Below are 26,840 nucleotides of genomic sequence, written 5' to 3' on the forward strand. Positions count from 1 at the left end.
ACTCCATCCTAGGTCCTGCCACAGATGGGCTTGACCCCTCCTGCTCCACTTCCAGTTGACTATCCCACTTCAAACTTCTATTTCAGTTGGGATTGGAGGAGGGTAAAGTCACTGAAGCCCAACAGTTCCCAGAATTCTGACACGGAGGCATGTGCCCATGAGATCTTCTTTTCAGGCCTCCATCCTTCCTGGCCCACCTTTAGTACTGAGGAATTACAGCAGAAAACATGAAGAATTGGTGCTTGCTGACTTGCCTGGTAGGTTCATCTTCAGATCTTATCCTCATACCACCCATGACCATTTGCTCAGGTAATGGTAACTCCCACAGTCTCCTGGGTGCTCCTACCCAGTTATCAACGAGACATGACTGTATCACAGGTATGCCCAAAGGCCAACTTTGTAAAAGACAGTTACTCCACTGAGACACTTGATTTCAGGTGATACCATACAAACAACAGGTTTAGACAATGGAGGTGACTGCTATCATGGAACCGTAGCTTTACACAGACTGCCTGGCTTTCCCCTCTCCCTTACACCTCCATAACTTCTGTCTGGCTGACCAGTACTTATCCTGACAGCAACCACAGATCTGAAGTCATCATTCAGGTTCTCATCTTATGTCTTCTTAGGAATAATAGACATCCTGGTGATGATGGGATGGACAAAGTGGGAAAGGGAAGGAAAAGTGACATTGGACACTGATTTGGTTTGTGATGAGAAATAACTAAGTTCCATGAAAAACAAGTATAGATACAGAAGAGAAACATAGTCTCTGAATAACAGTCAAAGGAGAGTGAAGAGAATTAGTTTGTGTTCCTAGAAATCTTCTGAATAATCCAGTGAGGCAGCATGGTTGGTGAGATTATGTCTCACATTCTGTGCAGTGGTGCATAGTACTTTTGTTCAGTCCTTTATAAGATGCTCTTAGTGTCACTGGAAACTAGCTGACAGAAACTGGGAACATATTTAGTGCTTTAGTGTTGATTTTAACCATGACCTTGGCAGAAACTCCTTTCTGTCAGTATTAGAGATTTAGATATGTGAGGTTGAGGAGTTCCCCAGTTAAAGAATTTCTTTTTTTTATTAGATAATTTCTTTACTTACATTTCAAATGTTATCCACTTTCCTCATTTCCCCTCCAAAAACCCCCTATCCCATCCCCTCTCCCCTTGCTCACCAACTTGACTACTCCCAATTTTCTGTCCTGGCATTCCTCTACACTGGGACATCAAGACTACACAAGACCAAGGGCCTTCTTCCCATTGATGTCTGACAAAGGCATCCCCTGCTACATATGTGGCTGCAACCATGGGTCCCTCCAAGTGTACTCTTTGGTTGGTAATTTAGTCCCTGGGAGCTCTGGGGGAACTGGATGGTTCATATTGTTGTACCTCCAGTGGAGCTGCAAACCGATTCAGCTCCTTGGGTCCTTTCTCTAGCTCCTCCATTGGAGACCCTGTGCTCAGGCCAGTGTTTGGCTGAGAGCATCCACCTCTGCATTTATCAGGAGTCTCTCAGGTGACAGCTATATGAGGTTCCTGTCAGCAAGCACTTGTTCGCAACCACAATAGTGTCTGGGTTTGTTGATTGTATATGGAATGGATGCCCAGGTGGGGCAGTCTGTGAATGGCATTTCCTTCAGTCTCTGCTTCACAGTTTGTCTCTGACTGTCCTCCCATGGGGATTTTGTTCCTGCTTCTAAGGAGGACCGAAGGTTCCACACTTAAATCGTCCTTCTTGAGCTTCATGTTGTCTGTGAATTATATCTTAGATATTCCGAGCTTCTGGGCTAATATCCACTTATCAGTGAGAACATACCATGTGTGTTCTTTTGTAATTGGGTTACCTCACTCAGGATGATATTTTCTAGTTCCATCCATTTGCCTAAGAATTTAATGAAGTCAATGTTTTTAATAACTGAGTAGTACTCCATTGTGTAAATGTACCACATTTTCTGTATCCATTTCTCTGTTGAGGGACATCTGGGTTCTTTCCAGCTTCTGTCTACTATAAATAAGGCTGCTATGAACATAGAAGAGCATGTGTCCTTATTACATGCTGGAGCATATTTTGGGACTATGACCAGGAGTGGTATTGCTGGGTCCTCAGGTAGTACTATGTCCAATTTTCTGAGGAACAGCCAAACTGATTTCCAGAGTCATTGTACTAGTTTGCAATCCCACCAGTAATGGAGGAGTGTTCCTTTCTCCATATCCTCACCAGCATCTGCTGTGACCTGAGTTTTTTATCTTAGCCATTCTGACCTGTGTGAGGTAGACTCTAAGGGTTGTTTTATTTTGCATTTCTCTGATGATTAAGGATGCTGAATACTTTTTCAGGGGCTTCTCAGCCATTCAGTATTCCTCAGGTGAGAATTCTTTGTTTAGCTCTGGGCCCCATTTTATAATTGGGTTATTTGTTTCTCTGGAGTTTAGCTTCCTGAGTTCTTAGTATATATTGGATGTTAGGCCTCTATGGGACGTAGGATTGGTAAAGATCTGAACCCAATCTGTTTGGTTGCTGTTTTGTCCTATTGACAGTGTCATTTGCCTTACAGAAGGTTTGCAATTTTATGAGGTCTCATTTGTCAATTCTTGATCTTAGAGCATAAGCTATAAGTGTTCTATTTAGGAAAATTTCCCCTATGCCCATGTGTTTAAGGCTCTTCCCGACTTTATTTTCTATTAATTTCAGTGTATCTGGTTTCATGCGGAGGTCCTTGATCCACCTGGATTTGAGCTTTATACAAGGAGAAAAGAATGGGTCAATTTGCATTCTGCTACATGCTAACCTACAGTTGAACCAGCACCATTTCTTGAAAAATGCTGTCTTTTTTCTGCTGCATGTTTTTACCTCCTTTGTCAAAGGGCATTGTCTTTTTCAGTGAGAGAAGCCCTTCCCTGTTCTGAACCCTCCTTTACCACATGCAAAGACACACATTATATCCATGACTGCTCAGCCATGTGCCCAGCCTTTTATTCAGGCTGAATTGGTACTTCCCTTATCCCCCAGGTCCTACTGTGTCCTTTTTTGTTTTCTTTCAGAAAGAAATCAATACCTCCTTGTAGATACTGGGCAACAGCACTGCATCCCTGGCACTTTACAACCTGATTTCTGACAATAACTCAACGTGGAAATTGATTCTCTGGAACGACTAGATGACCCAGTCATTTAGGGTGCGAGCTGATCTTACAGGATACCCCAGTTTGGTTCTCATCACCCACATCAGACAGCTCAGTTCTGCCTCTATCCCCAGCTCTGGGGGATTTAACAGTCTCTTGTGGCTTCCAGGGCACCGGCACATTAAAAGAATAGAATAGAAGAAAGTCTACTCACTACCACTCACCTGAAGTCACCTCAGAGGTCCCTGCTTCCTACACCCTCTGCCACTTCTAGTTTAACCCTCACAACATCTTCCTTTCTTTCTCTTACCATTTCACCCTGCACTGGCCCTATGTCTCTATAACCAGCTCCTGTCATGCACCTATCTTCCCCTGTACCTCTCTTCCTACACAGAAATCATTTGTAATCTCTACTGGATATTCATTGGCTAGCTCCTCAAGCTGTTTACTTAACTTTTCCTGAGCTTACAGTTCTTTTTTTTTAATTAGGTATTTTCTTCATTTATATTTCCAGTGCTATCCCAAAAGTCCCCCATACCCTCCCCCTTCACTCCCCTACCCACCCACTCCCACTTCTTGGCCCTCACATTCCCCTGTACAGAGGCATATAAAGTTTGCAAGACCTATTGGCCTCTCTTTCCAGTGATGGCCAACTAGGCCATCTTCTGATACATATACAGCTAGACACACGAGCTCTGGGAGGTACTGGTTAGATCATATTGTTGTTCCACCTATAGGGTTGCAGACCCCTTTAGCTCCTTGTGTACTTTCTCTAGCTCCTCCACTGGGGGCCCTGTGATCCATCCAATATCTGACTGTGAGCATCCACTTCTGTGTTTGCTAGGCCCTGGCATAGCCTCACAAGGGACAGCTATATCAGGGTCTTTTCAGCAAAATCTTGCTAGTGTGTGCAATGGTGTCCGCGTTTGGAGGCTGATTATGGGATGGATCCCTGGGTAGGGATGTCTCTAGGTGGTCCATCCTTTCATCTCAGCTCCAATCTTTGTCTCTGTAACTCATTCCATGGGTGTGTTGTTCCCAATTCTAAGAAGGAGCAAAGTGTCCACACTTTGGTCTTCAATCTTCTTGATTTTCATGTGTTTTGCAAATTGTATCTTATATCTTGGGTATTCTAAGTTTCTGGACTATTATCCACTTATTAATGAGTACATATCATGTGAGTTCTTTTGTGATTGGGTTACCTCACTCAGGATGATGCCCTCCAGGTCCATCCATTTGCCTAGGAATTTCATTAATTCATTCTTTTTAATACCTGAGTAGTACTCCATTGTGTAAATGTACCACATTTTCTGTATCCATTCCTCTGTTGAGGGGCATCTGGGTTCTTTCCAGCTTCTGGCTATTATAAATAAGGCTTCTATGAACATAGTGGAGCATGTGTCCTTCTTATAGGTTGGAATATCTTCTGGATAGATGCCCAGGAGAGGTATTGCGGGATACTCCGGTATACTATGTCCAATTTTCTGAGAAACCACTAGACTGATTTCCAGAGTGGTTGTACAAGCTTGCAATCCCACCAACAATGGAGGATTGTTCCTCTTTCTCCACATACTTGCCAGCATCTGCTGTTACCTGAATTTTTGATCTTAGCCATTCTGACTGGTGTGAGGTGGAATCTCAGGGTTGTTTTGATTTGCATTTCCCTGATGATTAAGGATGCTGAACATTTTTTCAGGTGCTTCTTAGCCATTCAGGATTCCTCAGGTGAGAATTCTTTGTTTAGTTTTGAGCCCCATTTTTAATGGGGTTATTTGATTTTCTGGAGTCCACCTTCTTGAGTTCTTTATATATGTTGGATATTAGTCCCCTGTCTGATTTAGGATAGGTAAAGATTCTTTTCCAATCTGTTGGTGGCCTTTTTGTCTTATTGAGAGCCTGCCGTTCTTTATTACACCTTGGTGGTACACACCTCTGCTTACTAGAATCTTTAGGAAATTAAGTGATAGGACTAATATAATGACATTGACAAGTTCCACCATCTGGCAGTCACAGGAAACTCACTAATACAGGACTCATGCAGGCAATTTCAACTGCTCCAAAAGCTTGACTGGTAGGTTGCCTTTGCAATACACCAGCTGGGTACTATCCTGTAACCCTCTATCCTTCTATTCTCTTTTGAGCAAAATAGAGTGACAACGACAATAGTAGCAGACTAGCGCTCAAGCTAAGATGGATGCTATTGATAGACTTTCTCTGAGAGAGAAACTTCACAGAATCAGCTGGAAACTGAAGGAAAGAGATTATTATTATTATTATTATTATTATTATTATTATTTTCTTTATTTACATTTCAAATGTTGTCCCCTTTCCTAGTTTCCTCTCTGTAAATAGAGGCATAGAGGAAGAAAGAGTTTTATTTAGCTGGTTTTCAGGTAATAAGTGTGGGGATAGGAACTCTCCACCTTAATCTCTACCCTGTCATCCAAACACTGTCCCTTTAACTATGTAAGAAAACCCATGTGTAGACCTCAGGAAATCAGAAATCAGGGGTTTGTGGTGTGGGGTACATGTTATATACCAATAGATCTTTTTAAATGGCCCAACAAACATTTGAGTGAAATAATAAAAATGTTACCATTTTGTGGGGTAGTGGGCTGTGCACAGACAGCCTGGTCTCCAGTCGAACAAAGGTCTGGAACCCCAGAGATTAGATGGATGGTGATTTCCACCTACATGGGACGGAAGGTGTTCCATCATGTCTCCTGGCCTTCTGGCTCCTGTCAAAGTTACCATCCCCACAGCCCCCACAGGAGAGGTGTGTGGCTATCAGTCACGTAGGAGCAGCACCAAGCCTTCCCACAAATGAGAGGTACCTGCTGTTGAACCCTGAATCACCCCAAAAACTGTATATAAATCCTATCCAGGGAATTAAAGATGCTCGAGAACTACTCTGTCATCTGAGTGTTATGTTCCAAGAGCTGTAACACTTGGGAAGAGACCTTCTCTCCATCTGAGGTTCCACTGCACTCCTCACTGAATAGTCGGCTTCTCGTTGGCCCAGCCCAACCCAACTCAGTGCAAAGCAGCTCAGAGTTACTGAGTGACCTGGAAGGCATGGCAGAAACTTTATCTTTGCCTGCAATCACTTCCCTTGGCTGGAACCCTGGCATTAGGCCTGGCCAGAGATCTCCATGGAAAACCTCTGGTACCCAGGCCCACATCATTGAGGATCACTTCTGGTGGACATGTTATATAGCAGCCTGAAGAAACAAGAGCCATAAATATACTTATTAACTAAATCCAATTCATGAAATGAAACCACCAGCAACAGGAGAATCAGAAGTGGAGAGGTAGGCCTACCCAAAGATTTCTCAGAGTCAATTGTTAAAGGACAAACAACTCTCGTTCTGTGTCCTTGTTCAGGAGTAGCCTCAATAAGAATGATCTAGCTCTATAAGCGGCATGTGGTGGCAAGATGTCTCACAGGAAATTCTCAGCTCCCAGGCATGGGTCATTGGGCTCCTTGCCTCACAGACACAACAGCCGGCATCATGGGAAAATTAAGAGCCTCCCCAAGGATGACCCTTCCAAGCCTGTTCACCTCACAGCTCTTCTAGGCTACAAGGGTGCCATGACCCACATCGTCTGGGAAGTTGACAGGCCAGGATCTAAGGTGAACAAAAAAGAAGTTCTGGAGGCTGTGACCATTGTGGAAACCCCACCAATGGTGGTTGTGGGCATTGTAAGATATGTTGAAACCCCACGAGGCCTCTGGACCTTCATGACTATATTTGTTGAGCATATCAGTGATGAGTGTAAAAGGCAGTTCTATAAGAAGTGGCACAAATCTAAGAAGACGACTTTTACCAAGTACTGTGAGAAATGGCAGGATGACACAGGCAAGAAGCAGTTGGAAAATGACTTCAACAGCATGAAGAACTATTGCCAGGCCATTCGCATAATTGTTCACACTCAGATGAGTCTGCTTCCTCTGTGCCAGAAGGCACACTTGATGGAGATCCAGGTGAATGGAGGCACTGTGGCTGAGAATCAAGACTGGGCCCAAGAGAAGTTGGAGCAGCAGGTTCCTGTAAACCAGGTGTTGGGGCAGGATGGGATGATTGATGTCATCAGCGTGACAAAAGGCAAAGGATACAAAGGGGTGACCAGTTGTTGGCAGACAAAGAAACTACCCCAAAAGACCCATCGAGGTTTGCACAAAGTTGCCTGGATTAGAGCCTGGAACCCTGCCTGTGCAGCCTTCTCTATGGCTCGAGCTGGACAGAAAGGCTACCATCACTGAACAGAGATTATCAAGAAGATTTACAAGATTGGTCAAGGATACCTCATTAAGGATGGTAAACTGATCAAGAACAATGCATCTACTGACTATGACCTGTCTGATAAGAGCATCAACCCACTGGGTGGCTTTGTCCATTATGGTGAGGTAACCAATGACTTCATCATGATCAAAGGCTGTGTGGTGTGGACCAAGAAGCGAGTGCTTACCCTTTGTAAGTCCTTACAGGTCCAGATCAAAAGTCAGGCCCTTGAGAAGATTGACCTGAAGTTCATTGACACCGCCTCCAAGTTTTGTCATGGTCATTTCCAGACCATGGAGGGGAATAAAGCATTCATGGGACCACTCAAGAAAGATCTCATTGCCAAGTTAAAAAAAAAAAAAAAAGAATGATCTAGGACTGGAGCCCATGCCTCCAGGGCATCAAGGTTGTGGTGTTTTTGGATCCATCTCTTGGGCTCTGGCTATCAGGGCTTATTCACCTGTTTCTGAGGTGTCCCATGCTCTCTTTGGCAACACAATTACACTTGGCTCTTTGATGACTGTGGCCATTTCCCCATGTAAATAATCTATATGATGCTGTATTTCTTCATAAACCTGCTTGGATTAAGCCAAATTAGTAAAAGATCTGAAGACACAGATTCTATCTTCTCTATCCTTCTAAACTCCTGGCACCTCCCCATCAATAATTTGTCACTGATGTAGGATGTGCTGGTCCAGGTCAATCAGAAATAAAGAAAGGAAGGTTCAAAAACTCTCTGATGTCTCAGAAAGTGATGGCAGGTGGATGGCTTGCCAAAGCACTAATAATTATGCCTTCCTTAGAACTGCTACCACTGGGGTAGAAGCTGCAGTCTTCCTCCCTATATTGCCATGTAGAGAAAGTTGAGTTATAGTTGATTCCACTTCCCATGGCTAACTTAGTCACCATTCTACTGTTGTGAAGAGTCAGCATGGCCAAGGCAAGTCCTATTAAAGAATTTAATTGTGGGGTTGCTTACATTTTGGAGGATTAATCCCATAGTAAACATGGCAGAATGCATGATGTCAGGCTTGGTGCTGTATTTATCTGAAAACTGCATCCTAACAGAATGACCAGAGAGATGAAAAGGGACCAAAATGGGGTGTGAAAATCTCAAAGCCCACCTGCAGTGACACAATTCCTTCCAGAAGGTTGTATTTTCTCCACCAAGCCACACCACATAATCCTACTCTAATTGTCTCACTCCCTGAAGATTAAGCATATAGATACAGACACTTCTGTTGGGAATCTTTCTTCAAATCACCAAAATACCTTTGTTCGGAGTGCGGTAGAGATATAATCCTCAGTATAACCATCTAAACAGTGCCATGGATGGTGGTGTTTGGGGGGCATTGTTTTCTCAGTGAAATAGGAAAATTCTGATTACACATTTTTTTATGAGAAAGATGCTTTGGACAGTTGGGATGGCTCTTACTCTTTCGCATTCCTCAGACCTAACCTTAGTTCAGCTTCCAATTTACCTACTTCCCTTTACTATGACCATATCTGAGTCTCATTCCTTCCTTTTCCCCAGGGTGTACACTGGCATAGAGTCAAGAAATGAATTGATTATTCCAAGCGGCCTTCTCCAGGGGCCATAAGCAATCCTACTTGGTATTGTTATTCTCTCTCCTGACTGGCCAGATGTGCAAGCTTAGGAACCTTTTGGGAAACTCTATGTAGTAGCATACTATGATGACAAGCAATGTGATCAGAGGCCTATAGTTGCTTAGGCAGTGGGTACCAATGCCCTTTCTTTGCTCTGGTTTTAGGGATTGTAAGTTGTATCCTGGTACTCTGAGCCTCATGGATTTGGGAAGGGAAATTCTCCCTCAATGGAACGACTTCCATCCAAGACTGTTCTGCTCTTCATCTCCAGAAAGAAGCAAAGGACCTCAAATCTCAGCATGTACACCAGTAGGATCAGGCTGAACAGTTTCAAGCATTGTGTTTCAGTCCTCAGAGCCACCATACAAGGTACAGTCTGTTTTTTGAACAAATGGCACAATTGAGTCATGGTGAAGTCAACCTTGTGGATAAGAAGAAGGATTAACTCTGGCCCTTGGTAGAGCACTGATCTCGTATGATCAAGGCCCTGGATCGAACTATGGGAAATGAAAAAGAAATTTCAAACATAAAGACACACACAAACAATTTAGAACTACCAATGCAGCTACTTTCAACTTCACTGTACCTTCCTGAAATGTTTCAAATGTAATATTGAAACTGAATATTTGTGGTGTCTTGAGTTCAAACATTCATTCATTGATTTAAGTTTCTGAGGAATGATGGGTACTCATCTAGTCTCAGTCCATTTAAGATTCACAAACATTGTCCCAGACAATGAGACCCATCTTTCTTCAGCATAGAGAAGATGAATCACTAGACTATGCACGTAGCAGTAAAGGGGCTTGATACAGCCAAACTTTGGCTCAGACCCTCTGGCCAGGCCCATTTGGATAATGTGCCTGCTTTTGCACAGTTGTCAGTCTTATCAGCAAGTGTCCTGTGAGCAAAAAAACCAAGAAGACTCCTCCAGTAAGAGTAAAAGATGCTTGTGACTGTCTGCAGTTAAGGTAGTAGAGTTCTCATAACTTGGGCCTTCATTTCTCCAGGCCCAGCTGTCCCCTGGCTTTGGCAGTGGCATATTGATGGGACTGTCTGTTCTAGAAAACACATGCTGGGATGTTAGAAAGGATGAGCTCTCAGCTTCCATAGTGATATCTCTTTTGGAGCCCTTACTTGAGGGCCTAGTACCAAATCAGGCCATATTCACAGATGGTTCTTTCTTCCCCACCACTGATAATCAGGCCTTTCTTTATTTTATTCATATTACTGTTGTTGATAGAGTCTCATGTTTCCCAGGCAGGCACAGAGTCATGATCCTTCTGCCCTATGTCCATGGCGTTGAAATAAGAGGCTTGTCACCACACCAGTAATCCAGCTGTCTCTTCTTTATTGGATGGTCGCTTCATTCATGCCCTTTCCTGCCTGTTGACACTTTAGGGACATTCCATGATGGTTAGCTGAATGAACAAATTAAGGGCAGAGGAAAATAGACTTGTTCACAGCTAACAGTAATGTAAGGAGCATGGAATAAGTGCCAAGTGATAGTGAGGTGTGCCACAGCTAACAGGGAAGGAAGAAGGGAAAGTCATTGTGTCCCTGCAGCTGGCACAACAGTGTCAATGCTCCTCCCTGCAGGTCTCTGTCATTCAGAAAACATCAAAGTGGGGTGAGTATACTGTCATGGATAGATACAAGTTATACTCATGCGTTTGTAAGTAAAACCTTCCAGAACCTACAAAGCCTTTGTGGTCTCCTCTCTAGCAATATGCTGGCAGCTTCCCTTCACTCATTTTCTATCTTGAACCTGAAGGGAAGCTTGATTTCCCCATCGTTTAGCCAGGAATATCTACGCCACTAAACAATATATCGTTTAGAGTTACATGGTTGTGAAATTTGTTCTCAAAATAGTTATTGCATTTATTGATTTTTGCATGTATATATGTGCATGGGCAAGATTGTGCTATAGCATGTGTGTGGGGCCAAGGACAACATGCACTAGCAGGTTCTGTCATGCTACCACATCCATCCCTGGGATCAAACTCTAGCTGTCAATCCTGGCACACTCTGGACTCACTGAGTTATATTATCAACTCCCAGTTTGAAATTCTATGCATTTACTTCACTTTTGTGTTTAGATTTCATGTGTATATAACATGCTTGTTTGTTATAGAGTTTTACCTGTGTGGCTGCTCTGGTAACTGACTGCATCCTCCATTCTATTGTATAAGGAAAGCACAATTTATTTCGTAGTTCTCTAGTTGACAGTCATTTGAATTGTGTTCACCTTTGGTCACGAAAATGGTGTTTTCAATAAATCCTAGGCACACATTTCAAGAAAATATTGCTGGGTAAAGTTGTTGAGTTTAATTTTAGCATTAATGCCTCACTTTTCTGAATGAACTGTGTGTGCATCTGGGGATACTCAACTGTAGTTCAACTTAGTCCCTGGCATGGAACGCATCTGTTTCATCAGTTTAAGTTTAAAATAGAGCAGAATTACTTCACAGGAAGTAGATTCAACGTTACTTGCAACACCTAGTGCTAAATTAATGTTTTTTGAGTGATAGAAATCAAATAGCAAAATCTATCTATCTATCTATCTATCTATCTATCTATATCTTGGTTCTGACCTCAACAACAAAGAAGCCCATGAACACAGGTCTCAAAGAAAACATGAATTCAGGTGTGAGTCCTGAACTGTTCTAGCACACTGGATGTCAAACACTGGCTCTTACACACTGGAACTTCCTGTTGTTTATTAAACTTATTCTCATGATCCAAAACAGCAGAGAAAAGGAAACCAGAGGTAGGGAGCCAGAGATGAATGAGAACCCTCAATGGGCCTGGAGGAGTAAACTAACTCTCTAAAAATTTTCCAGGGGATATAGGCTCACATGAAACCCGCGGTGACATTTGTGTTTTCTTCAGAACAAGGATTTTTGATCCTGGGTTCCTGTTACTCCATGGAAGCCCAGAGCACACAATCAGTATTTTCAAGGAGGAAATCCAACATAAAGATGTCTGGATTACGGTTTACAAGGAATTCTGATATATCTCCAAGGTGAACACATAGGGCCATAGGCCAAGAGCAGCGAGGGTCAAAGTGGGGCTCCCTGGTCTCAGCACTGGCACTGCTTGGAACTTGTAAAAGGAAAATCATCCTGGTGACCAGAAGCCTAATTACCAAAATCCAGAGGGAAACATGCAAAAAAATGAAGGAAATTGGCACTGTCCCAGAGTCTAAGGCAGTAGACAAGAAAGGAGCAATGGTAAAATCTGTTCACAAACTTCGACAGACCAAGTGGCACCAGATCACTTCTGCTGTAGTCTGAGCAATCAGCACCAATGCTCATGATGATTAAGTACAAAGACTCACCATAAACTCACAATACCTAGCATATGACAGAAGCTAACACCTGTCAAGACCTCTTGAAATGTGTTCTGTGAGATCACACTCTAGTACCCTTATCCCCTGACTCCATGCGACAGGCTCTGCTTTTTATTTGGAGGAAGGGGATCAGAATACTTCCCACACAGTACATATACCTACTAACCAGGCATCAGTTCTGTCTCTTAGAAGAATATATAAAAATTAGTCTGGGGATGAGAATATGATTGAGGCACAACCTCTTGTGATCTGACAAATACTGGGGATGATGTTATGGTGTCAAAACAGAAAACAGAACTGGGCGTAATGCTTACATGTTCTTCAAATCACTGTTGCTATAATGATCCAGAATTGCATGCAGTTCATTCCTCTCATAGGTCATAATCTGAGGGTGAAATGGCAGTTTATCTGCCTTGTTCATCTCTGTATCCTGATCACTGGGGAAGAGCAGTGCAGATGATGCCTTCAGGATAGTCCTTTTAGGTAGAGTAGAGAAAAATAAGAGAGACCAGGAGAGATGATGCTAAGTCCCATGGAAAAGCCTGTGGAAAAGGAATGCATAAAACCTAAAGAAATGAAGGCAGGTCTACTCAGAAGAGGACAGGCCACAGAAGCAACAGAGCTTCTGGGACAGGGTCCTACAGGCCTACATCTGCAGCCAGGAGGTGGAGCTGACCCTCAGTCCTCCGAGCACCTTCCCTCCCAGAGGAGAGCTTGCCTCCAGGGAGTGCTTTAACCCCAGGACTCTCACCCGAGCTAGTATCTCGCCGGCAAGAATTCACTCGGACAACCGGATCCTTCTACGGCAAAGCTTTTATTGCTTCAACATAAGGAAGACCCCGAACCCGGAAAATGGTGCTGCTTATATAGCCCGCAGCATGACGGTTCAGCACCTGATGTGGCGTGACAGCACCTGATTAGTTGCTCGCCCATCACCCCATTACTACACCCCGAGATGGGCAGTGACTGGGCGTGAATTTACTCTTGCACTTGCGCATAAGGCTTGTTTACTAGTTAGGCTCAGTGGAAGCCGGCGCCATCTTATAATGGTGATTGCTAATGGCACGGCTCTCCACATTTCCCCCTTTTTATTTTATTAAAATTTGAGGCTGGTTTAGGCCTCTGCAGTCATGTCCATCTGCTGTGGTTCCTGTCTTAGGTCATTCCTCCAATGTCACAGCCTTTCCTGTCATAGGTTAACCCTATCACCACTGGGTCCCATGTCTTAGGTTGGTCTGTACATGAGGAAAGTTGCCCATCTCTGGATAAGAAGTTAGACTCAGCCGGGCATGGTGGTGCACACTTTTAATCCCAGCACTGGAGAGGCAGAGGCAGGCCGATTTCTGAGTTGGAGGCCAGCCTGGTCTACAAATTGAGTTCCAGGACAGCCAGAGCTATATAGAAAAACCCTGTCTTGAAACCACAACCACCACCCAAAAAGAAGAAGTTAGACTCCAGAAAACCAAAGAACCCCATTAAAAATGGGGTACAGAGCTAAACAATAATTCTCAACTGAGGAATACTGAATGGCTGAGACACCTAAAAAATGTTCAACATCCTTAATCATCAGGGAAATGCAAATCAAAACAACCGTAGATTCCACCTCAGGTCAGAATGGCTAAGATCAAAATTTCAGTTGACAGCAGATGCTGGCAAGGTTGTGGAGAAAGAGGAACACTCCTCCATTGTTGGTGGGATTGCAAGCTTGTACAACCACTCTGGAAATCAGTTCGGTAGTTCCTCAGAAAATTGGACATAGTACTACCAGAGGATCCAGCAATATTACTCCTGGGCATATACCCAGAAGACGCTCCAACTTGTAACAAGGTCACATGCTCCACTATGTTCATAGCAGCCTTATTTATAATATCCAGAAGCTGGAAAGAACCTAGATGTCCCTCAACAGAGTAATGGATATAGAAAATGTGGTACATTTACAAAGCTATTAAAAACAATGAATTTATGAAGTTCTTAGGCAAATGGATGGATCTGGAGGACATCTTCCTAAGTGTGGTAACCCAATCACAAAGAGCACACATGATATGTACTTACTGATAAGTGGATATTAGCCCAGATGATCAGAGTACCCAAAATACAATTTGCAAAACACATGAAACTCAAGAAGAAGGAAGACCAAAGCGTGGTTCCCCAATGAATGAGCTAGAGGAAGTATCCAGGAGCTGAATGTGTTTGCAGCCCCATAGGAAGAACAACAATATGAAATAACCAGTAACCCCAGAGCTCCCTGGGACTAAACCACCAATCAAAGAAAGCTCACGGTGGGTCTCATGGCTCTAGCTGCATATGTAGCAGAGAATGGCCTAGTCGGTCATCAATGGGAGGAGAGGCCCTGGGTCCTTTGATGGTTCTATGCCCCAGAATAGGGGAATGCCAGGGCAAAGAAGGAGGAAGGTTATCTTGGGGATCAGGGGCGGGGGGGGGGATAGGGGATTTTTAGAGAGGATACTAGGAAAGGGAATAACATTTGAAATTTAATAAAGAAAATATCTAATAATAAAAAAGAAGTTGCATAGTGGGGAAAAACCCTAAAGAAACACCGAAAGACAAGGGCAGCATGCTTCAAGCTGGAGCCTATGAGGCTGATTTCTTCCCAGGAACTCACAGCTACAGAGCCCCAAAACTAGAAGACATATCTCCAGACCATTTACTTCAGGAAGCTTGTCATCCATCCCTTGCTCAGGACTTTCTGTGCCAACCACAGAACTCTTGTTTCTTGCTGTTTTACTCTGACAGCAAAGGCTGGATTCCTTCTGCCTCTCTCTGCTCTTGCTAGGCTCTCCATTCTCTCTCTGAAGCAGCTTGTTCAGTCTGGCCTACATATTTATGGGTAACCTTATGTGCAACAAACAAATGCCCCAGAATAGTTGATGGCATCACAACACTGGTGGCATCACAGAGGATGCTAAGGCTCTCCAGGATACAAGACAATGTCCAGTGAAGGAGCTGTTAGGGTCATCACCAGGAGCCTACACGTAGTTAGCTTTTCCACAATTTAACATACCTTTCCACAGGCCTTCCCCGAGACCCAGAAAAAGTCTTTAGCATCCCCTTCTACCAAAAAAGTGTGAAATCTCTGCTACATTAGAATCATGTCATTACTTCATGTGGGAAGGTGGACACTCACTTTTCCCACACAGCCCAGCTCTTGCCCTCCTTAATTCCTCTAATCAGGATGATGAGAAAAGTTGCTAGGAAGTTGGATCAGGATAATGCATATCAAAAGCCAGTCACCTGACATATACAAGGACAAAAGGAAGATCCTCAGGGCCCGTAAAATGTGTCAGGGTGGGGGGGGGGCTGTGTGTGACAAAGATGTGTCACATAAGATGGAGATTTCCCTCAAAGCTTCAACAGAATAAATTCCAATCGTTATGATGTTAGAAAAGGTGGGCTCAGCCAGTGACAGGTCAGGCTGGAGATACCTAAGGACTGGCAGACACAAGCTTAGCCCTCTGATACAAGGAGCAAACACTGGCAGAAAGAGTGATGGTCCAAACCTGCATTTGAATTTGAGGAAAGATGCCTGGCTAGAGAGAGGTCAGGCATTCAGAACTATAAAGTGTCATTGGCAGGTTTGATATCACACTGGTAGACAGTGCGATGTAAAGGGTTAGAACCTCTGGCTTTGACCAGGGGATTTTTTTTTCTCCTTGTCATTTGTGACAACAAAGCTCTTTATCATCTCCACTTTCCAATAGATCTCTGGTTTATTAGAAACTTTTTAATCTATGAGGGAATTTAAGGTTCAATTTCCAAGCACTGCTAGAAGTGGCTCTTTCCATTCTGAGGTTCATAGTAAGGAAGATAAGAAAAAAAAGGATGACGAGAATTTAGAATTGTTTGATAGAGAGCCAGCAGGATGAATCCTCTGAAATGAACAAGCATCTGGAGAAGATTCTAGGACTATACACTCTTTGAGTGGGTGTTCAAAGGAAATCACATACATAGTGATGAGAATTTCCCCGAAATCCTCATCAGAACTCACTACAGCTTTGAGGATGTTAGTGAAGTTATGATAAGATACTCATAGGTCTAGCTGGATCCATGTGAGTCCTGAATCAGCCCAAGTGATCCCCTCAGCCATCAGAAGCAAACAATCCCAGGAAGAGTATGTTGGCCCATATGTTGAATCAAGGAGCTGAGGACAGAGTAATAGCAAGTAAGATATCAGCCTGAGCTATGTAGAAACAACATGAGCTGGAAACACACACACACTCACTCACTCACTCACACTCACACTCACTCACACTAAACCCTCAGCCACAGAGGTGAACATGATATAGATCACTGCTATGGTGCTACACCCAGCAAAGAAATGCCAAATACCTTGGCACAGACCCATTTGTGGCAATTCCTATGTTCTTAAAAATGTGCTGTTGCTAGCTTTAGATACACTATCTATCAGAAGAACATGAGAATGTCAGGCAAGAAGCTAGCAAGTGGAACCACTCTGGGATATTGTAGCATACATCCTTTCTAAACTATATACAATGTTTCTCCTTGAGAGTTGCTGTAAAGAGGAGTCAACACATGGACAGTTTGGAATGCATTTTCTTCAGATCTCTGTGCTTTTCCCCCAAAATCATTTCCCTTAGGAGGATGTCAACTCTTATTTAAAGTAGTGTCTTGTAGAGATAACACCTTGAGGCCACACTGGAATTTAGAAGCAAGTTATGTGCTTAAACTGGTCTGAACTGTGTCTTTATGAACATAAAAGGATGAGAGGATAGGAACTCACACACACACACACACACACACACACACACACACACACACACTCACAGTGGGAGAGGACAAGATAGAGAGGGACAGAGAGAGAAACAGGGAGACAGAGACAGAATCTGAGAGTCCCTCTTCTAGTTAAATGAGAAGCTGTGTGAAAACCAAAACAAGCAGTAGTGCAAAAGCAGGAAAAAGAGAAAAAGAAACACTGTTCAAACTTCCAACCAGCTGCAGAGATTCGGAGGCCTTAGAACCTCAGCTCAGGTCTAGGGAACATGAGCAGCAGAACAAATGAAGATTTGGGAAGAAAAATGGATACTTTGAATGGACAGAATGGTTATGTGTCTCTTCTGTCTTACATGTGGGTCATAGCTATGGAGTTCCAGACAAATGTGTTTAATATGAAGGGCCTGTAAAGTCCAGAAAGCAGTAATGGGACTATAAAAGGGAAGGAAAAAAAAAAAAGAGACAGATCTCAAGGTAAGTGGGAGGGCAGAATATATGTTCTATGAAAGCAGATGGGGAGGAGCCTGCAAGTGGAAATTTTTTTCCCATTACATTATGAAATTTTCTTATTCATTCAAGTGGGTATACAGTGTTAACATCATACAGTGACATTAACATCTGCCCAATCAGGCCCCCACCTCTCTGTACCCGTTCTCCACACAGATCTTCTGATTCTCCCTCTTTTAGTTCCAAGCCATTCTTTCCCTTGAGCATTCCACACCTTCCCTGCCCACTCCATCCACACTGGTGCCTTAGCTTAAAGCTAGCTGTCCTGCATATTGCTCTGATTTTAGCTGCCTTGACACCTGTACAGGCAGGTGCTGCTCCCAACAGCCCATCTGAGTTTCATATGCCTGTAACATGTCTTCACTTCCTCACAACACCACAGTCTGAGTCTATGATAAGTTATGTAATTATGGGTGCAAGAACTTATGGGTCGAAACTCCAAGATGCACTGAAGGAAGAAGGGACCAGAATGTCTAATCCTCCTGACTATATAAGAAGAAAACCCAATTAAATTATACAAAAATGACATTTGCCTCATATGTGTAACTGTATGTCCCTCAGAACAGACTTGTGTCAATTCCTTGTAATGTTGCAAGACATTTTCTTTTTCTTTTTCTTTTTTCTGTTTTTTTTCCATTTCCAAATTTTTTTAATTAGGTATTTTCTTCATTTACATTTCAATTGCTATCCCAAAAGTCCCCCACCCCCACTTCCATACCCACCCCATCCCACTTCATGGCCCTGGCATTCCCCTGTACTGAGACATATAAAGTTTGCAAGACCAAGGGGTCTCTCTTCCCAGTGATGGCTGACTAGACCATCTTCTGCTACATATGCAGCTAGAGACACAAGCCCTGGGGTTACTGGTTAGTCTTCCACTAGCAGCCTTTGGATGAAGACATATGACTCTCAGCTCCTCCTGCGCCATGCCTACCTGGATACTGCCATGCTCCCACCTTGATGATAATGGACTGAACCTCTGAACCCATAAGCCAGCCCCAATTAAATCTTGTTTTTTATAAGACTTGCCTTGGTCATGGTGTCTGTTCACAGCAATAAAACCTTAACTAAGACAACAGTTCCACCTACAGGGTTGCAGACCCCTTCAGCTCCTTGGGTACTTTCTCTAGCTCCTCCATTGGGGGCCCTATGTTCTATCCAATAGCTGACTTTTAGCATCCACTTCTGTGTTTGCCAGGCACCGGTATAGCCTCACAAGAGACAGCTATATCAGGGTTCTTTCAGCAAAATCTTGCTGGTGTATGCAATGGTGTCACCGTTTGGAGGCTGATTGTGGGATGGATCGCCGGGTATGGCAGTCTCTAGATGATCCATCCTTTCGTCTTAGCTCAAAACTTTGTCTTTGTAACTTCTTCCATGGGTGTTTTGTTCCCAATTCTAAGAAGGGGCAAAGTGTCCACACTTTGGTCTTCCTTCTTCTTGAGTTTCATGTGTTTTGCAACTTGTAACTTGTATCTTGGGTATTCTAAGTTTCTGGGCTAATATTCACTTATCAGTGAGTACATATTATGTGAGTTCTTTTGTGATTGGGTTACCTCACTCAGGATGATGCCCTCTAGGTCCATCCATTTGCCTAGGAATTTCATTAATTCATTCTTTTTAATAGCTGAGTAGTGCTCCATTGTGTAAATGTACCACATTTTCTGTATCCATTCCTCTGTTGAAGGGCATCTGGGTTCTTTCCAGCTTCTGGCTATTATAAATAAGGCTGCTATGAACATAGTGGAGCATGTGTCCTTATTACCAGTTGGAACATCTTCTGGATATATGCCCAGAAGAGGTATTGCGGGATCCTCCTGTAATACTATGTCCAATTTTCTGAGAAACCACCAGACTGATTTCCAGAGTGGCTGTACAAGCTTGCAATCCCACCAACAATGGAGGATTGTTCCTCTTTCTCCAGTGTTGTTTTGATTTGCATTTCCCTGATGATTAAGGATGTTGAGCATTTTTTTTCAGGTGCTTCTCAGCCATTTGGTATTCCTCAGGTGAGAATTCTTTGTTTAGTTTTGAGCCCCATTTTTAATGGGGTTATTTGATCTTCTGGAGTCCACCTTCTTGAGTTCTTTAGATATACATTGGATATTAGTCCCCTATCTGATTTAGGGGCAAGTGGAAATTTTTAAACAGTGCAGAGGGGTAAATGATAACCAAGACTAAGCAGAGAAGAAAAAGCTCCATGGAACCATACTGTGCTTTAATTCATGTAATAACTGTTTGAGGGTCTAGTTAAATGGTACAATGGGTAAATGTGCCACTCGCCAAACATGATTACTTGAGTTTGATCTTGGGTCCACATGGTAGAAGAACCAAATCCTGAAATAATCCTCCAGCCTCAGCACTTGTTGACCCTGCAAGTTACTACCTGCCTGTAAAGATATGCTTCTCAGTGCTACATAGCATGATTATTGTAGGCGCTATTAACTGCTTTGTATATGGATTTGAAAAGTTAGCAAGCAATGCCTCACCAGTGATTTAGATTAAGAGCTGGTGACTGAGGAAATCTGTGGTTGTGGTGATTGAATATGAGAATCTCTCTAATTCTAAAAGATTGGAACTTTTGCTGGATATCAATTGTACATGTATTCTAATGATTAAGAAGAAATAGAAGTTACTGTAAACTCTGACTTTCATTTTGTAAATTTCTATACTTGCATACATTTTATATGTCTGTATACTAAAAATTTATGCAAATCACAAACTAGAAATAAAATATCAATGTTTTTTAAGAGAATTCAGATACAATCCCTTTGGATTGCATTTTGCTCAATGAGCTGCAAAGTCAGTACCTCAAAGGCATAGGAATAAAAAGAAGGATGCAACTTTTAGAATAAGTATAACCTTCTCAAGCATAACCAGTATTAACCCATGAAGGCTGACATTCTCCTGTTGGAATAAGTGCTTTAACAGTGAGCTGCATCTTCAACTCTAAAATCTAATGCCATTTTCAACCACTATTAGCAAATTTATAGTACTTCAATAGAAATCCATACTAACCATATTAAGAAACACTAGCATCTCTCTTTTGATCAACAGCTAAGGGTTGTAAATTCTAATAATTATAGATGCAAAGTGACATGAAAACTAAAGGTGGATCCCTAGCACACTAATGCACATGTGTGCTTCATCTACAAGGACCAGTCTATAACTCTGGCTCCAAATACACAAGGTTCAGCTCCTTAAGAGCAACTGCAAATGTAGATTGTTGAAGAAGTTTCTGGAAGTTTGGCTAATGGTTTAATTTGTGGAAACAACTAAGTGAGATACAGTCTTGACTGCCTTCAGTCCGTTCTATCTGTTTCCAACTGGTTATGATACAAAGAAAGCATTTATTTAACTTTTTCTTTGTTAGTATCATATTTTTAGTAAAAAGCTAGAATACATGATGGGGTTAAAGCAACCTATGGAGTTATACTAGTTGTTAATGTATTTACTATTTATATTCAATTCTCTCAGTTTTTAAAAGAATAATTGATTCCACAATCAGTAAAGTTAAGTTCCTAACATATCTTACTGCTGTTATTACTGTTTGTCAACAGTGTGGCTCTCACTGTGGAGCTCTGTCAGACTGATAATGTTTGGGTCCATGAAATTAATAGACATGCTGAGATAGGATACTACCTACATCAATTAAAAGAAAACAAAGCACACAAAATAATTATTTGATAATATTCTCATTGTCTTTCTGACCAAAGACCTGAATAAAAATACAGGATCTGGCGGGCAGTGGTGGTGCACACCTTTAATCCCAGCACTTGGGAGGCAGAGACAGGCGAATTTCTGAGTTCGAGGTGAATTCCAGGTCAGCCAGGGCCATACAGAGAAACCCTGTCTCGAAAAACAAAACAAGCAAGCAAACAAAAACAAAATCAAAAACAAAATACAGGATCTGGAAGTATTTGAGGGGCCAGGGTCCACTCATTAAGTGACCACCCATTAGAAGATTTCAACAGCTCTTAGAAATGTCAGGAAATGACTAAGAGCTATAAGGAAAAGAGTGTTGCACTCTAAAGCAAATATCTATGGATTGCGTTATTCATTTTAACTTTTCAAATTTAGGGTAGGGAATGACTGATAAAGGCGAGTTATGCAGAATGGTAGAGTTGCAACAAATAAGGCCTCATTACTAAAATTTCTACTCTTCCAAAGATGCCTTAAGTAGGTGAGATCTGGGAGGTCACATACTACAATAACTGTGCTTTATATCTAGTTGTGTCAGAGCATGGAGGAATATTTTTGGGTGACTATTTAAATATAAATGTGTTCAGGCTGCAGTAGACTTCATGAACTGCTTCTTTCACTTAGCATTGTTTTCAAGATTGATCCATGTTACAGATGTATCAATTCTTTGTCTACTATATTTTTTTATAACCTGCTGGGGGAAAGCCTTCAACAGTCTCACCCACCCATGAACCTTGTGAACCTTGTTAATTATGAACATGATAAGATAGTTCCATAGTCCCGTACATAATTTTAGACCCATTAGTAAACAGGTGGTAAAATATGTACATCTGCATATATATAATGGATTTAAATGGAGTTACTCTATACTGACAAGAAAGTTTCTCACCCAAAAATTTATCTAGTAAAAATGTCCCATAGATACAATCCCTTCAAAAATATGGAATAATCCCATGGCTCATGGTTAGCCTCCAAAACTCAATGTTAAGGTCCTTTTGCTGAAGACATTATATCCTTGAGTCATAGGACATGGAGAACTCAATCTGGTACTAACCTGCAAGGTTCATCCCTGCCTGATAACATTCACAATATTAGGATATGGCCTTCATGCTAACAGTGAGAAAATAATCAACCATTTCCTCAACAGTGAACCCTGTGATCAACAATGTTCCTCAGCCAGCAAATCACGATCCCAAGTGAAACAGTAGTGTGAATGTTATGGGAATAACCAACCCTTTCCACACTAGATTCAGAGTTCCACATTTATTTGTTGTTGATGTTGACTGGGCTAAATATGTATGTGTAGGACATAGCCCCTAGGGGAGATCTGGCTACTATTTGCCCACTGTAAATAAATAGTATTAATTTGTCTTCTAAGTTTCATTTCTAGACACATAAAATAGTATAGCTCTAGGTAATCATCAGAAAAGAGTCTCTGTCAGTCAAATCTGTTTTTCCCTTGGGCATATCCAGGCACCATTGTACCCCAGGCTTGACTGGAAAGAATGATGAGTAGCCAGTTAGGATACCAAGATCTTGGTTGGTGTGAGTGTGGGAGAAATAGTCTTCTCTTGAGACGGTTTTCAGTGAAACAGATCTCCTTAAATTGGAGTGAACATGTAGGTAGGGGCTTTCAGGGTAACTGCATTATTCTCCAGTGCAAATGTGCTGTGAATGTTTCATTTGCATGAAGAACTCCATGTGTTGGCTGGTCCTGTCATAATAGAGTGAAAGGAAGTTTAACCTGTAATCTAGTCACCAGAGTAAATGATTACCTCAAGGGTGGTGGAGGTAGGTGTTGTAAGTGAGCTGGAACATGCAGGCTCAGACAAGGAGGACACAATGCTCCTAGTGTTGTATTCAGGATATTTTCAGGGATTGGACATGTTTCAAACTCACTCTTGTGTCAGACTTTCTCTGTAAGTTGTACACCTTTCTGGTCCTATACTTCTCCTAACAGTGTATAACAGTTATTAGAGTCCTAAAAGACCACTTGATCAATGTACAGAGAATATGGGTCTGTGGAGTTCTCAGCTTACATGACCCGGCTATATCACAACCTCATACTACAAGGCTATGGAGTTATGGCAGAAAAAGGTAGAGGAAATTTTTGAGATGCAGAGGTAAGGATGTCCAAACCAAAACAGTATTTATCTGTTATGATAGGGCTGCTGCACACATTACTTCATAGCAATTGTAACTGCATGCCCAAAAGGTGAGCAAGATCTGGGCAATGAACTTCTCAGCATTAACAAGGGAGAGGCTCATGCAGGACCATCCTTAGGTAAGGACTTGCTGGCAAGTGGTGGCTGCTGAGGAGAAGAGAGCCAGTTTTCTTTGGGGATACATCCCTGAGAGGCTACTCATGCTCCAGTAGATTTTGCTAATTCTATCCATGCTAAGTGGGCTCTGTTATCTTCTTTAAAAATACATAGTGTGTAAAGGAATAGTGGTTACAGATAGGAACGAATTGAGGGAAGTAAAGTGTGGTGTTTTAGATGAAAATGTATTATGTGATTGTAAATAACATTTTGAAACATTAAAATAAATACAAAAGAAGTAGACATGCTCTTCTCAACGATAAAGACAGAACAACAGACACAGAACTTAATGTCTGTTAGAGCTATGAAGAATTACTAGGACCCAAAACTTCCCCAATTCAGGATTTCAGTACAATTTACCACCTGGTCCTAATTAGGATGAGATACCAGCTGATAGTGTGGAGTAATTCCAAGATGAGGTGGTTGGAATAGGCATGGCCTGCATGGACTTGTGTGTTTGAATGCTTGACCCATTGAGAATGGCTCTACTAAGAGGTGTGGTCTTGTTGCACTAGGTGTAGCCTTGTTAGAGGAAGTGTGTAACTGGAAGAGGGCTTCAAGGTCTGATATATGCTCAAGCCTAGTATAACCCAATCTCTTTCTGCTACTTGCAGATCAAAATTTAGAGCTCTCAGGTCCTCCAGCTCGATTTCTGCCTGCACACTGCCATGCTCCCCACCATGATGATAATGGACTAAACTTCTGCACTGTAAACCAGCCTCAATAAAATTTTTCTTTCTAAGAATTATTGTGGTCATGTGTCACTTGACAACAATGGAAATCCTAAGACAAGAGACAAGATTTAGGACATTGTCTTCAGTTTCTCATATTAAATTTGAAGTACCCAGTGGACTTGGAAGAAAAAACCAATTCGATAAATTAGGTGGGAGTGGCCATAATTGGAAAAAGTATATGCATCAAGAAAGTGACTCTTTGCAAAATACACTAAAAATACAAACCTACATAGAAGTTTGAACTACTTCATTGAAAACAAAAGAGCTAAAAATGTCCTGGTATCTATCCAGTTATCCAGTAATATAGGACTCTCCAATATAATCACATGCTGTTTCATAGTCACATGATTCACTTATTTGAATTATGGGAACCACTGCCCCTTTGGTTTATTACATTCAGTAAGCAAGGTCAAACATTGACTTTCTCTGCACTCAACTGCCCCTCCTTTCAACTTCCATGTCCTCTGCCCAACTCCTTATAACTGTACTCAAAACCCAGATATCCACCAACAAGTAGCCCACATGGAGGGAAGATTTGCACGTGAGCAAGAAAGAATCTTGTCAGTTTACTGCCCAAGGCAGTGGTAAGCTTACTGAGTCCTCAGTTCTCCCTATGTGTAGGGAAATGTGTCATGAAAGAATGTTGTCAACTGTGTTGATCTAGGTTGTTATCCAAACAGATGACAACCAAATGCATAAGATTCCAACCCCAGTACAGTGCTAAAGCAGAATGACTCCATCACACGCACAAGAGTAACATGTGGACGAAGATAATTTGTGTCAGAGATGACAACAGTCCCACATTCCTCCCGTTACTCATTTGTTCCTCCATAAAGAAAATTACTGGAGACTCCGGTTTCACCGCTGGACTGAAATGTCCAGTCCTGAGAAAGTATTTGTAGAGGGCATGTTTGACCTCTTTGAAGAGCAGATGCTCCCAATGTTCAGCTACTTCTCCAGAAGGTCACAAGCAGAGATTGACTGAAAGAATCCATATTATAGTATCAGCCTAATGAGGAACTTACTTTTCTCCACAGGTCAGCAAGCCAAGACAGTGTATTTTATACCAACAGAGATTGATGATTCAGGGCAAAATATACCAATGCTTGAAAAAGCTCTATGTTTACCAGGCAATATGCACATTGCAGGTTGGAGCTACTAATCATTTGGCTGAGCTATTTCATATACTACCCTGAAGCTCAACAGCTATGTATGTTGTTGCTGGATCAATGAACATCAGCTGAAAGACGTGTACAGATAGTACAATGCAAAATTATCCAGAGGCAGGGTGACACCCTATATACAAGGCAGAATTGTGGGCTCCCAGCCCCATTCATTATGATGAGATCCAGCTGAGTATAAAGGAAAACTATATGAGGATCACTTATGGATCATGTGACAGCACAACTACTAGACAGAAACAGCAAACTGCACTCGGTCAGCATAGCTGGAGGTTGCTATTAATATTTTGACTGAAGCTTAGGATGTAGAAAGCATAACCCTGAGATGACTAAAGCTGTCATGACAATGATAATTTGAGTTATTGGGAAAATTATGACTTCCTGAATTTTGTGATAGCAGAAACAGATCATAAGGACCCTACAAATTATTTTCCATGCATTCCTGATTTCCAGCAGAGAGAACCATAACTGATGTTACAGGGTTTGTTTTAAAACTGAAGGTGATGGCGAATGATAAAATTTGGGGATGATAATGTGAAGCTTGTTTGATCAAGACAGGACATATTATCGTTCAAGATGTGTGGTCATAAATCATGAAGCATGAATTACTGTGAACATGTAGATGCTGACACATATCTGATAGATTTGTAACTTGCTCTGCACTGTGGGTGGCAGAACAGAATTTATCCATGATATGAGTGTATCTTCCAAGACTGAGTGAGTTAAAGCCAATGCCACAGAGAGGATTCAATATTCCTACTTCATTCTTCATAAAGCCCTCAGTGAAGGAATGATGGTGACATTTTAGAATATCAGAGGGAAGATCTGAAAACAGTATATGAACTTCAAAAGAACATTGCAGAGACTTCACCTGACTCAGAATAGATTCTTTTTGTCTTCAGGTTTGCAATTTTTGTGACTTAGGGTTGGATTAGGTGATTACTTGAAAAAAGAGCTATGAGCCTCCTGGACAAAACATCAATGTTACATAGACTGCTAGAAATTGTGTGTTACTGTATTATTGGTGCATATCAAGATGAAGTTTCAGAACTTTTATCTATTGAGACCTGAAAATATTTGAGGTGGAGAAATTTTGTGGCCCAGGTAGACAGGGAAAGAAAGCAGATGCTAACCACAGTGTGTGTGTGTGTGTGTGTGTGTGTGTGTGTGTGTGTGTGTGTGTGTGTGTGTGTGTGATTGTGTGATTTCCCCTATAGTTAAGGCTAAACCAGTCAGGGCATTGGAGAAATGATCCAGAGCTGCTGTGCAGAAAGATAGATTCTA

General features: G+C 42.0%; 1 long non-coding RNA gene and 2 pseudogenes across 1 annotated transcript; all 3 read left to right on the top strand.

Annotated features, from left to right (window-relative positions):
- Positions 1–123: 123 nt before the first annotated feature.
- On the top strand, positions 124–10,336 carry 4933406F09Rik (RIKEN cDNA 4933406F09 gene). Its single transcript, NR_015568.3, has 2 exons — positions 124–257; positions 9,178–10,336. It is a non-coding gene; the product is annotated as an RIKEN cDNA 4933406F09 gene (long non-coding RNA).
- Gm8379 (predicted gene 8379) lies at positions 6,533–7,752 on the top strand (annotated as a pseudogene).
- On the top strand, positions 24,965–26,099 carry Gm18575 (predicted gene, 18575; annotated as a pseudogene).

The sequence above is a fragment of the Mus musculus genome, chromosome 14 (assembly GCF_000001635.26).
Source record: "Mus musculus strain C57BL/6J chromosome 14, GRCm38.p6 C57BL/6J".
NCBI lineage: Eukaryota > Metazoa > Chordata > Mammalia > Rodentia > Muridae > Mus > Mus musculus.